Source organism: Tinamus guttatus, unplaced genomic scaffold (assembly GCF_059628265.1).
Source record: "Tinamus guttatus ecotype Peru unplaced genomic scaffold, ASM5962826v1 Tinamus_guttatus_pri_ptg000027l, whole genome shotgun sequence".
NCBI lineage: Eukaryota > Metazoa > Chordata > Aves > Tinamiformes > Tinamidae > Tinamus > Tinamus guttatus.
The window spans coordinates 2,967,570-2,981,723 of record NW_028288561.1 but is presented as its reverse complement, the minus strand read 5'-3'; positions in this window follow the sequence as shown (position 1 = coordinate 2,981,723).

Here is a 14,154-nt window from a genome sequence, read left to right as displayed (position 1 = left end):
CATTTTTAGTAGATTAATTCCCAACCCAAATATTATGTTTGAGTATTTGGCTGAATCAGGATCTACATGTCACAGCACAGATCTGAATCCTATTTGGGCTCAAGGAAATTGTGTACTATGCTTTCCAACAAAAGTTGGTAGAGTGTGAAATTTTTAGATTTTTATTAGCTGTTATTTAAGTGTTATTTTTACCAAAAAGGGTAGACATTTATTGAAAATTTATGATTTTAAGGTTATTGTGTGGTAAAAACCAGATTTGAGAAAATTCTATCAAACTTCCATAAGTTCTTATTTTTAAAAGGCATGTAGACTTTCCTTTTTCAAGTTCTTCCCCTAAGTGAAGGGTAGGCAATCGAACCAAATTGAACCACTATTTCCCTCTTTGTCTAGAGGTGGGTAATAGTTTTTTGAGGCACCCCAGTAGGAAGTCAGTCAGCTGATTATTCAGCAGGATTAGGACTGTTATTCCTCAGACTCTCCTGCCTGTGTCCTCTTTGTGTCTTCAGAAGTTTCATCTGGGTAGGTTTCATGGACATAGTAAATTAAATCTTTCTTTAAATGATTTCCAGACATCACTAACTCTACCATACCAATCTAACTGCCACATATTTGGAGGTGGAAAATATGACATGACTAAGTAGTACACCTTAACTGTAACATAGCTATGCATGGTGCCTTGGCTTTGATTACACTTTAATTATATAGCAAAAACTTGAGACAAGTAGTTGATGCACCAGATTCACGTGCTGCCACTCAGACATTGACATGTTTGGGAAATCAAGAACCCCCGTAAGTTCAGAGAGAAACCAGAGTCTTACATTTGGGGTGGAATAACCCAGCAGTACCCACCTACCAGTACAGCCCAGGGGGACACTTGGCTGGAAAGCAGCTTGGCAAACAAATGCTGAGGTCCTGGTGGTCAACATGTTCAAGCAATAGTTTTTATAAAATTTTTAATTAAAATGTGCAAAAGAGTGGGAAATTAAAGGCATTTTTCCCCCCCTCTCACCACTTGGGAAATATACCTGAAATATACCTCCTGAAAACAGGAGATTTCTACTTCTGTAAGCTAGAAGTTTTCAGGTCCTTATCCTCCAGCCTAACCTGGCTTTTCCAGATGTGGTGTCTTGGACATGTTATTGCAATAAGCTAACCATTAGCACTGTCCTTGGCCAACTGACTGCTGCTAACTGCTAATCCTCATTTTCCCTCCAAATATTCTCAATTATTACTCAGCCCTTACCCAGGATGGGCCTTACCAGCATATTTTCCTCAAACTATTACATATCTAATAATCACATCCAAAAAGTTAGATACAAACACCCATTAATAACAAAACTTTCAGCTGAGTCATAGGTCAGCCACTACATTTATAAGCATTTCTTTCAACTTCCCTATATACAGGATGGAAAACCCAGATACCTATTTTTCCCTTTTTATTTAAAAGGAACCAAGTCAGTCCTTGAAGAAACATTTCTTTTGCAACACTTCATTTTTTGAGAATGAGTCTCAATATAATAGATACAGAGGTTACCTTTGACTTCTGCTCAATCTTAGCGGCATCAGGAATAAGATACATCAGCGTCACCAGCAAGGGTAGAAATTGTTCTTAATCTCATGTAGCCTATCCATCAAATTTACATTTTTCAGTAGAGGTTGTTAAAGCAAAGCACACAATTAAATGCTTTAACTTCTCATAGGACTTGTCTAGTTTTTGCACAATTTATTTGAGAACAAGAGTACGTGAGGTTCATCTGTTGATAAGACATGAATGTTGCTCTGATCGAGGAAGGAATTCTAATGTTGGGTGGGAATAGGTGAAACAAGGACACGGTGACAGAAACAAGGGTGGAGACACTAAATTCCTTCTGAAGTTGTGCTCCTTAGTCTCCAACCGGGTTTCAGCAGATCAAGGATTCACTGGGATCTAGGCCACTTGCCCGCAGTGTTTTCCGATTTCAGTGTCCCAGCGAGACCTTACGAAAGGCTTTCTAATCCTGACCCGAAGGTGCCCAGGGATAAGAATCCTGCCAAAGGCACTTCATACACAACTGTACCAAAGTGGACAAAACAGGAGTTCTGCCTTTTCCTTACTCAACTTCATTACTGTAGAATCTGCCCATAGAGCACAGTAATGCACTTCTTGCATTAGAAGAAAGGAACCACTTTTTATGCTGCTTTGACACATGAAAGGAAATCTTCCTGGATGATGTATAAGCAGTGCCTCCCTCTGAAACCAGAGGCAACTGAAGTCTCTGTCCCTCCACCTGTTTTGTCTGACACTGCTTAGCTGACCTGTTGCATTACTCGGGATTCAGCGTGGGTTTAAGCTCCAGCACAGCATCCTCCCCAGGCAGCCACCTACAAGGCTAACGCAAGACATCCCATCTCCTAACATGCCAGCCTTAACTTCCATGGAGTTTTTGCTACTTTTTAAAGACAGTTTGAGAAACAGAAATAATGATACTTATTCATACTTTTAAAGACTTTGGCAAACAAAGTCAACAAGGGTAAATATTATCCTTTACAATTCTACATTATGAGACACTTGTTAGCCAAGAAATCTCAATCAGTTATCTCTTTCTCTTGATGCATGTTGTAAACACTTGCATTTGTTCTTTTCCCAGCTCTTCATTCTCTAAAGGGCATTTCAATTTATTGTCCCAAGCCATATTTGGTGTTTAGTGCCTGCTGAAGCTTATGAAAAAGAACTATGTCTGTTACACTAAAATGAAAACATGCTGTGGTTTCACCTCAGTTTCTTTCCTTCTCCCCCACTTCTAAAAGGAAGAGACAATTTTAAGAAGCAGGAAAAGTAAACAAGATATACAAAAATATACAAACACAAATATAAACAAAAACTACTCCTGAGTTAGGAAAAAAGGAACTTATGCCCTGGGTAAAGTATGTGAAGAGTGGTGACTTGTTCAAGGGCAGAACTCTGGCATTTTTCTTTAGCTCCAAGTAAAGAAGACAAAAGTCTTTTCATTTGATTGTCTTGCAGTGCCTGGGGCTATGTACATTGGACACTTCACAAGTGTTTTCATTTAGGAATGAGTGAAGTGGTTCAATTAAAACATGAGCAGCTCTGAACCTTTGCTGGGAATAAAACAGAACATTTCTGGGGAAGTTCAAGGAAGCCCAGTTAATTTCTTGTCATTATTTACCTCTTTGTACTTCAGTCTTGTGACACTGTCTGGATTCCAAAGTGACACCATATGAGCCAGCCATATTATACTGTGCTTAATTCTGCTGATCAAAACAATTTGAATTGGTTGGGCTAAGAGCGTGGAAATTTGGGGGAACAAACAAAATGTGAAGTTTGGAGGTCCACCCATTACCAAGGTCCACACCCACTACTGGTTATTTATTTCTGTGGGGAAAAAAAATAAGTTGTTGCAATTTCTAAGGAAAAGAGCACTGAAACACTAAAGCCTGAGGCTACGTCTACAGCACAGACCTCTGCAAGTACATACTGTGAAAGGGAGAGGTGCACGGAGGTTCACAAGAGGTCTTAGAAAAGACCCATCAATGTAGAAGCAAGTATTTTTCTCAAGGATGGTTACACGATGGCACATTGCACTGCACTAGGGTAAAGCACCACTGTAGTTACACCATGATAAAAAAACATAATTGCAAATTGCTAATATTTCTTCCCTAATAGAAGACTCATTGAAGGCGCTGATTCAGTTTTCTCTTGCTGCTTTTAGGCATCTCAAGCTACAGTCACTGGTACCTTCTGCACTGATCCATAATCCTTTTGTGCTAGCTTTTCCCCATGTCATGATACAGATTCACTGCACCTCTGTCCACTCAGTCAGCTATAAAAAACCCTCAAGTGTTAATGCCAAAACTCATGGAAAATGAAAAGCACGCCAGACAGAAGTGGCTGCAAGCCCTCCTACAGATCCCAGCTCCATCAGCTCAGCGAGTTCTTCTGGTTCTACCGACTCTGACCCACGTGACTGCTGATCTGCTGACACGCCAAGTCCTGCTATGGGAATTATGAATCTATAGACATTGCAACCCTATTTGTCAGATTATATAAATTGGTGTTTGTTTCCCCTGAGAATATCATCTCAAGTGACATGGTGAAAAATTTTGCTTTTTTGCTGCTGGTTTCTTCAGAAAAGGCTGTAAATCACTGCAATAGAATTTGTACTGCTACTGCTCGCGTTGTACTTATTTCATACCCTCAGCCATGCACTGCCCTGACTATCTGTAACTGCAGTCTTATCCCCATATCTGATTCTGCACAAAACTTAGCTTATTTGAAAGGTTAAAAATCACTTCTCAAACTGAATTGCAGAGCATTGCCTCTCAAAGATTGTATCATGCTGCTCGGGATGAGACCATCATCACCAAAAGGTCTGTGGGATCATTCAACCTTTGATAATACAGCACAACATTTACAGTACAAAGAGTCAAACCCATAAAGCTGGTAGTGGATGCTGATGGTAAAGATGATTAAGGCTGATGATCAAATAATCTTCATGGGTCAAGAAAAAAGTCACTCCGGTTCAAGTTCTAATCAATATTTTTGAAAGATGCAAAAATCAAATGGTATCACCATATGCTTTAGGTATTAGGTGTCATTATTACTCTTTACTTTTATTTTACAATTTAGAAAAGATGCGCAAATTACCTTCTTCCTCCATTGTCCAACACAGACTAATTACATGGACATTATAGAAAAAGCCATAGCATAACCATGACTTGGTAGAGTTGTATTTAAACACACTTTACCACTCCAGTTCTGCCAACACTGATACATGTACTTAGTGCTAATACTGTGAATAGTCTCAATAATTTCCAAAGACTAATCAGACTAGTAAAAGTAGGCATATAAATATAAGCAAGACAGGGCATATGTTATTTAGCTTAGTCACTTATGCAGAACTTTTTTTTAAAATACATATTTAGATTTGTCTAAAAAAACAAAAACCCACACAAACCAAAACAAATCTCAACCCCCCACCCATTTGGCATTTGGCACAGTAACTCAGGGAGTCATGCTTTCACTAGGATTCTTGAGTCCTTCCACAAAAACAAGCAGATCCATGCAGGAATCCACATCTTTTGCTGTAACAGGGTGGTGTTTAGACAACATACTGTTGATCTTTTAGATGCCAAAATAATTATAAGTGTTTCCTACCACACTGAACACTTAAAAGGGTTCTTTTATCTTCAGCCAATTGCAGCAACAATTAGCAAAATTTTAAAATGTAAGCAGATTCTTAATATTCTGGATTACAGTATATTTTCATTATGAAAGAGTAAAAATTTATCATGGTATTCCATCAGTATGTGCATTTGCAAACTTAATGATTGGGATGCTTGGTACAATTCTTCACTGTGCCTTATGTAAGAGCCTAAGAACTATTACACAGTTCCCAATTCATGAGTTGACTGTGCACATGGTACAGCCTGTAGTACCAATGAGCTCCTGTGACATAGTGCAAAATTAAGGATACATTGCCTTTGAGGAATGTATATGTTGCATATTTCATTTGTTGGGACTAAAGCAGAAAGTGATACAGTTATAGATAGGTGGCTACTGAATGAGTTGCAGTTAAGACCAGAAATGCTTTCACATTTCCTAATTCTGACCCCTCCTGGAAAGATCCAGACATCAGGTACAGGCTTATTGACTTGCATTTCCTGAATACCAGGTAATAACTATTTCAGGTACAGGCTTATTTTGTTTATAATATTTGAAGAGTAACAGTCACCATGCATTGAGTTACATCTTCCTAATACCATTCCAGTTATTATCACCACTCTGAACTTGATGCTTATAACAATTCTTCTAAATTGTTTTATATACTGTAAACCTCCTCTGAAGTCCCTCCTAACTGAAGGAGCAGCAATAAGTTTATATTAACCAACTGGCTGACTATTATACAAAGATTCCTGGCTCCAAAGGAAGCAGCTACAGTGTGAATAAAAAATAAAAAGAAAACACCCAACAACATTCATTCACTCACTCCAGAGCAACATTCTTTGGCCTACAGCCAGATAACCATTTGACGTCATGGCTCTAACCAGGAACATAATGTACTGGCGCTGGGACAGAAGTTTTACTATGGAAAAAACCAGCAACAAGTTGAAACTTATCACAGTAGCTGCAGAGTAAATTAGGAGAATGAGACTGAGAAACCAGCAGAAAATCAAAGGGACTATGTCAGGCCCAATTCTTGCTTTGCTTTTCTTGAAAACACTTTAAGTTAATACTCACAAGCACTAGCCAAAGCTGTAAGCTTTTTCAGCCCTCATTGGCTAGTTTTGTGCCAAAAATCTCAGTTCTGTTTGAGTTAAATATTTAACAGATCTAAGTAAAAACTGAAAAGTTTTTAGCACTCAATTAATGCTCAAAATCCAGAAAGCAGGTTGAGGATAGGCAAAATCCTTCCAATCTCTTCACATCTAGGAAAAAACATTCAAAAATACCACTGACCATGGAAAGAAAAAAAGAAATAGGGAAGAGGGAAATCTAGAAAAAGATTTTAAAATATTTGGATAGCAACCATTAAGACTAACATAGTTAGTCTTAATGCCAGATAGACCATTCACAAAGCACGTGTGGTGCTGAGGAGGGCAGGTTTCCCCAGCAGGGGATTCCTGGGGCTTGGGGGTCTAGCAGGGAGCTGAGGTGTCGGGTCCCTCTGGCTCCACGCTGCCCCAACCCGAGCTGCCTGCTCGGCAGGGCATGGGACACCCGTGACACCCTCTCCATCCTGAGCTGCTCCCGACAGGCTGCCTGGTTTGGGCAAGACCTTTCACCTCTCCAGATTTTATCTAAAACAGGGATGCATGTTACTGCCTTCCCTTGCTTCACTTTAAGGGCTAGAGCTCACAACTGCAAACCAGAACTACAATTGCCACCAGTGGTTGTTGTAGTGCTGGGTTATTTTCATTATACTAAACCAAACAGAAACTAGACTGGGGCTTAGCAAGCCCATCTTACACACAACACTGAGTAACTATCACGTTATGATTTCTGCCATTGCTATTATAAGCTAGATTTGAACCTCTGACCTACAGCTCAAACTCTGAATTAAACCCTGCCACATGACAGCCTCATTTGAGAAGTCCCATGAAGGAACCAGAAGTCTGTGGTAAAACTCAGGATCTGTACAGCTGAGGATGTCTCCCACTGGAAGTAGCTCCCATCTAATTCTGCCTACTGATTCTAGGTAGAGAAATTGACGATAAGACTGGTTGAAAAGGAGGGAGCATAGTTGGAGATCTGATGTACTACAAAAATCCATAGTGACTATTAACAGCTTGTACAACTTGTGAAATTAAATTGCACCAATAATCAAACTGACTAATGATACCTAGTAGCATTCGTGATCATATTCCATATTCCCAGTCAGCTCAGAAGAGGAAGGACATCCTGGGAGTCAGTGTCCATCCCGCAGCGCACTGAAGCCAAACTGCAATCCTGCAGAAACGCACATTCCACAAGCCAATTTCACCATTTTTTTGGGGCCTGGCTCATCACAATTAGACTCACAGCATTAGTAAGCAGACTTCAAATCCCTGCTTAGTTAGTAGACGCAGTCATTAGAGACATATGTAGAGAAAAATACTCCCAAACATTGTGTTTTATTGAAATCTGGAACTGCTTAGGCTGGAATTAGACAAATATGGACAATAGCATACCCACTCTGCATGGAAAAAATGCCCTACCCAAAGCAGAGATATCTGTTCCATGGAGAGTTTCAACTGGGGCACCACAATTAAAAAGAAATCTCAGTTCTCATTATTCCTCTGTAACCTGCTAATTATCAATAGCAACACAGACATACTTGACTATACCAAGCTATAAAATTCTCAATGACAGAATTCAGTGCTGCTAAAATACCAATCCATCCAGCTATACAATAGTCACTATGATGCAAGTTAAAGCATTTTTGTAGCTGAGGCTAAGTGCAGGTTACCTTAGGTGTATTTATTGCAAGTTATATTATCATTAAGAAAATATATTCAAACTTCAGAAGCATTTGGCCCAGAAAGAGCCCACAAACATATCAGGGCACTCTTAATGTTCCCAAGTTTCACTATGTGTCACCAACAGAAACCCTTCAGGCACTTGGCTGTTCCGATTTGCACCTTCTTTGACCCTATGCAAGGGGTACCCAGCCCATGGGTCCCCCCACAGCCCATGGGTCCCCCCACAGCCCATGGGTCCCCCCACAGCCCATGGGTCCCCCCACAGCCCATGGGTCCCCCCACAGCCCATGGGTCCCCCCACAGCCCATGGGTCCCCCCACAGCCCATGGGTCCCCCCCATGGCCTTCCCAACTCTTGCAGTTGCTCTGCTATCACCCACTGAATGCTGCAGCACACGGCTGTTCACAGAGCCCATGGATGTTGATCCAGGGCACTACCTCACAAAAGCATAGGATAAAGTTAGTGAAAGGGGGAGAAGGGTGACAGCAAGAGACTAGTGATTGGACACCAAGTGTCACCTTTTCAGTACAACCGAGTGAGGACCACTGAGCACCTTTAAGTGCAGAGGAGGGTATTAAGCCACTTCTGTTTGGCCAAAGCTTCATTACGAAGCATTTAAACCTTCAGGCAAGTAGCACCATCCTGTCCTACACATGAACTTTCTGCATGCCTGGTTTTACACTGATGTAAGCTGCCTCACAGCAGTAAAAAGCAAAGTTAGTAATGCATAAACCTTACTAAACTGAAGATCTTCCACAATCCTTTCTACTTTCATCGTAGAATGTAAAATTTTGATTTTACCTCAGATTTTGCCAAGAGTATTCTGGATTTCCTTTAAACCCTAAAGAATTGCTCTGCTATAAAACAATTGGTTGTCCACCACTTACAAAATCAGTGATTGGAGAAGTTCTGTGATACTTTTCATAACTTCTTAAATGGATTCTCATCCTCATTACTTACTTGGGATCAATGGCTTATGCACAGAATGGGCAAACCTAAACACAAACAAGCCTCAATCATCCTATTGTCCAAAAACACATTTTTCGGTTTTGGGTGTACACAGCCCCACCTATTGTGACCAGTGATATAATGCCAGAATTCCAAGTTATTGGATGGCTCACACATCCCATGGCATTGTTCATCTGTGTAACAGATGCAAGACAAACATGGTGCATCCATATCCCAAAGCAGGAGTGAAATGAAGATGTATGGTAAGATTACATGGAGGCTAAAACCACAGTATTTAAGCTTTTTATCTTACATAGATATGGGAAAATATATCCAGGGGAAAAGAAAAAACCCTTAAGGTTTCAACATTGTTGCATTCCAGACTGGAACAAACTAAAGACCATCCAAATTTTCTCCAAGGGGGAGAGCAAGAGCACATAACCCATGTACAGGCAGCCAAATTCCAAACAAACCTTTAAGGCTTTTTCTGAGGCACAGGAGACCAAGGTTTAAGTTCCTGTTGCAAGTGCCAGCCCTAGATTGATTTTCTGAAATGGAAGGGCTCTTGCAATCTTTTACTTGAACCCAAAATTGTTCCTGGATCTTGGCAGCTTTCTGTAAAGCCTGTAAGATGTTACACCTAATAAGAAATTTCTATTCTAACAGATCAGAAGTTTCAAGCAAAATGTTTTGCTGAAAATCTCCAACTAGTACTCAATCATTCTGCTTACCATCTTACCTATCTCTCAAATAGAGAAAAATCTTAAACCCAGCATTTTCATGATTCACTGAAACATGGTATAATGGCATGTATTTCAGAGCTCTCTAGGCTTAACCATAAAAAAGCCAATTTTTCTACAAAGACACTGACTTTTCTAGCACTCAAAGCTACATTCTGGCAATAGGATTTTTCACCTCATAAAACAAGGCATTCTAATATTTGAAAGTGCTTTGCTGTAGCAAAAGCAGAGTCCCTCGTTCCCTTGCAGAAAAATACATTGTTCATACTGAAGTGGCATCACCCCACTGAAGTCACTAGTACAGAGGCAAAGGGATGCAACAAGAAAAACATACTGAAAAGCAGCTTCAAAGAAAGTGTCCAAATAAGACCTGACATTCATAACCACCAAAACACAGTTTCTTGGTAACTCAGCAGAGAAGAGGCATCAGAAATAGCTGCTTTCCATATTAAGCATTAGAAGGCAACCCAAGAGATAGCTCCTGTTGGGGCTGGGGCTTGCATCCCTGTCCTCCTGACCAAGGGCATCAGTTATCCCCAGTAAGGGAGACTGCTGGTAGAAGATAGGTAAATCTTTGGAGAAAGAATTGGAAGTAGTCTAAGAAGAATCTTGCAAAACATAATATAGTGTATACAATACAACTTAAAACAGACACTTATAGCTCTGCAACAATACTGTAGATTTCCAGATGGCAGGTAGCAAAAATCATGCCTAACAAATCAGAAACCTCAGATTTTCAAACTACTGTACTTTTGGTTAATTGTCAAGTGTCTAAAGTTTCAAAAAGGAAAGCTGCTCTTAGAGCTTATCTTGCTTGTGTTCTGGAAATAATTTAAAGTATTTTAATACACAATAGGCACAGGCAAAAATGTCCTCATGGTCAGTGACCACAACTGCTGTTTGACAGTTTTAGGTCAGGTGGCCACATGTTCACTGTGGCATTAAATACCTTGTGCCTTTACTGCACCTGGACTGCAAAAAGGCAGTTATGATGGCTGTGGTAAAGGATTCAAAGGAATCTGACTGTAGTTTTAACTGCTTGACCATTTGGTTGGAGACAGATGAAAAAGCACCATATGATGCATTCTAGATTTCATTTTAAATAGAATATCAGAATTTTGATTAATTTAGGAATGTGCTCAACAGGTTTGCTAAGTATGCATATATTCCATACCAACAAGAACTTTACTGAATTTGGACCCACATATGAAATTGGTAGCAAGTAAAAAGTCTTCAGGAACAAAAAGCTTAAGACCAGATGACCCAAGCCTTTCCAGTGTACAATGTATTTGACCTCTTCATATTTAAGTGAATCTGCCAATCTAACTCCCAACTATTCATATTTCTGATTTTGTTATTCCATAGCATATTTTAAGATTAAAGCTATTAAGTACATCAGCCTTTCCCTGGCTCCCGATTAAGATACAGGAGTGCTAAATACAGAAGTTATAAAGACCAGTTTCACTGAACTATGTATCTAAGTAACAAAAATTCTTTCCAAGACACCAAGGCCAAACAGTATGTCAAGGGTTTTAGTTACGTTACTAGCTAGACTTTCTATCTGCCTCAGGATTTACAAAGACATTCTCCTCCTCCTGTGAATTGCAGAAGCATTTATAATGCTTAAGAGACTGAATCCCAAAAGCGATTTCCAAGCTAGCTGTGCACAGCTTACTGCATACAGTGGAGGTAATTACACGTCATTAAAGTTCTATATTGACACCCATCAAAAACATCCTAATTTCACACAGAAGCAAAATGAAACAGAGTAACACAAAATATAAATTTCTAGATTAAATATACATAGGCATAGTTTTCATATAGATGGAAGATTTATTTCTGCTATAATATAAAGTTAAAAAGCTATTTTAAAACAAGACGATGTAAACTAATATAAATCATCCTGTTGAGAGCAGTCACCCCATGGATAAAGGTGGTTTGTTTTTCCTTCTAGAACCTTAGATAATTAGTTTTGGTTGTCATGCAGACCTCTTTAGGAGGTTACTGTGACCTATTCATATTGATCTATGTGCAGATAGGGCTGAAATGTTGACATTTTGTAAGTGCTTTTATGTTTTCACAGACAGTATTTTTTCATAGTAACTTGAATAAGAAGAAATTTAACCCAACCAATTTATTTTAAACAGTTAAGAAACAGTCCTACTAGAAGAGTTTCCTTATGTGATAAATAAGGAGAGCTTCTGATTTAATCTTTAGCAAGAGCACTCAAATGATTCATATGCAGTATGTGTACTCACTAATGCCACAAACTGAGAAAAATCACCAAGTTTGAGGGGAACACAAATGTAAGTTCTAAACGCAGAATATTCCTTCATTATTCTGACTACACATGCAGCTCACAACTGCACCCACATTCCACATCTACTGCAGGTACTTGCTGCTCTCCATTCATGACTAAGTCAGCACATTTAGCTTCCTAACATGCTTAACAATATACATAAGTATTTGGATGCTAAGCATTTGGCAGCAGATAATTTGAAGATGTAAAATATGTGACAATAATACTGGCATATCACTTGCTATTATTGGCATATATAAAAATATAACCCTTCAAAATATAGTGCTAAGGAGAATGTAGGGATCAACCTGTAAAGAACACCTCATTTGAGGATATCTTCTTTAAAAGAAAAACTACAAGCAGAACTGGAAGTAAAGATTTAGGTTAAACATTAGGACATACTGTCTAAGCCCTGGAACAGAATGCCTGGGAATATTCCCCATATATATTCTGTAATACGCAGTTTGAGAATCACTTGGACAACATGTCTGAAATTATGCCACCTTATCTGATCCATAATCTTACCTCTCAACATCTCTTCCAACCATACTTTGACACTACTCTGCTCTTTCATAAAATATGAGGCCAGTCTTGGCTAGTCAGTGTGTACAGAATACACTGACAAATTCACAGGCTGGAGGTTTTGAATCAACAGGATGTGGGCAAGATCTCTCATAAATCAGCAATATCTGCTCAATCCATTGAAATTCAGTTCAAGCAAATGTATTTCTGCACACCATTCCCTACAATTCACACTGCAGGGAAGGAGGCATAAAGCAGAACCACACCTTGTTTCCCCCTGCCACATCTCCCCTCCTTAATCACAGAGCAGATTATACATAACAAAAGGGATAGGGCTGCATCATAAAAGATGGTGCCAATTTATACTCTGCATCCCCATTAAGGAATTGGAAGCAATTACATCTCTCAAGGCACAGTCATTCTTGGAGCTTCCTTTGGGACACAGAAACCCTGAAACACAGCAAGGATTGGTGAGTAAAAGGCAAGAGCTATTCCATCAGCACTAGGCCTTGGAGCTTTTATCAACCATAACACTCAATAAACAAGGTGTCAGTAAACTGAAGGAGAGCTTTCACAGATGATATACTACTATTCCCATTTAAACATAGTGCCAAATTGGCTCAAGAGCTGGGCTGAGACTACCTGGTTCAGGAAAGGGCAGGGAGAATAACTCATCTCCCAGTTACCAGACAGATCTGGGTACAAGGAACATCAAGGTGCCTACTTGCAGCTCAAAGGACAGGGAAGTTTGCAAAATATTACTGGAATACTAAGAATTCTGCTGTGTCTGGATTAGCACAGCAGTATACACTGTGAGGGTCCATAGGGTTGTGGATATTTGAGTACTGCACCATTAGCAAACCAATATTTAAGTATTTTAAAACATTAGTAGACAAAGCTCTGAAAGTTTGATTCCTGTTTTATACATTTCTGAAGGCACTTTCAGACTTCCTAGAGTCAGACTAGCAGCAACAACCATGACAAATCTGTTCTCTAATTTATACCAGCCATTGGTATCATCAACCTGGTCATGACAGATAGAATATTGGCTCCTGGCCACAAGCCAGGAGATCTCCTCCCCCAGCAATTATGTATTGTGCAATTTCATTGTCATTAGAGGAGGGCAGATACTTCCATGAAGATCTCAGAGGTGTCAGTGTAGGTTAAAACACTCCCTCCCCAATCCCACCATCCAGTCCCTTCCCCACCCCAGCACCTCCCCACACAAAACTTCTCCCTTCTGTTTATCTTTGATTTTAAACACTCTGAACAAAAATTGACTTTGGCTGTTCTGCCTGAACTCTGAAGTGTTTGAGCAGATAAGATTCAGATAATGTGTTAGAAAAAAAGTTTCATAGGTCCCTTTCCTCTTGTCAGGTAAGAGAACAAGGCCAACCACACGCTGAGGTTTCTTTCCCCTGTAGAACTATTTGTCTGTCTTGTCTGCTTATCAAGTCAGGCCAGTGGAATTTTCACTACATCCAACTCCAAAAAAGTATTTCAGGTGAAAGTTGCTTGCTTATACACAGTGCTGGGGAAATACAATGTATAAATCACCTCCTGCCAACCCAGATGTGCTGTTCACTGCTATGGCAGTTACACTGAGCTCTTCTTGCATTTATCAAGAGAAGCTGATCTGAGATTCTTTCCTTTTATGGGAAATACATTCAGAATGTTAGAAAAATC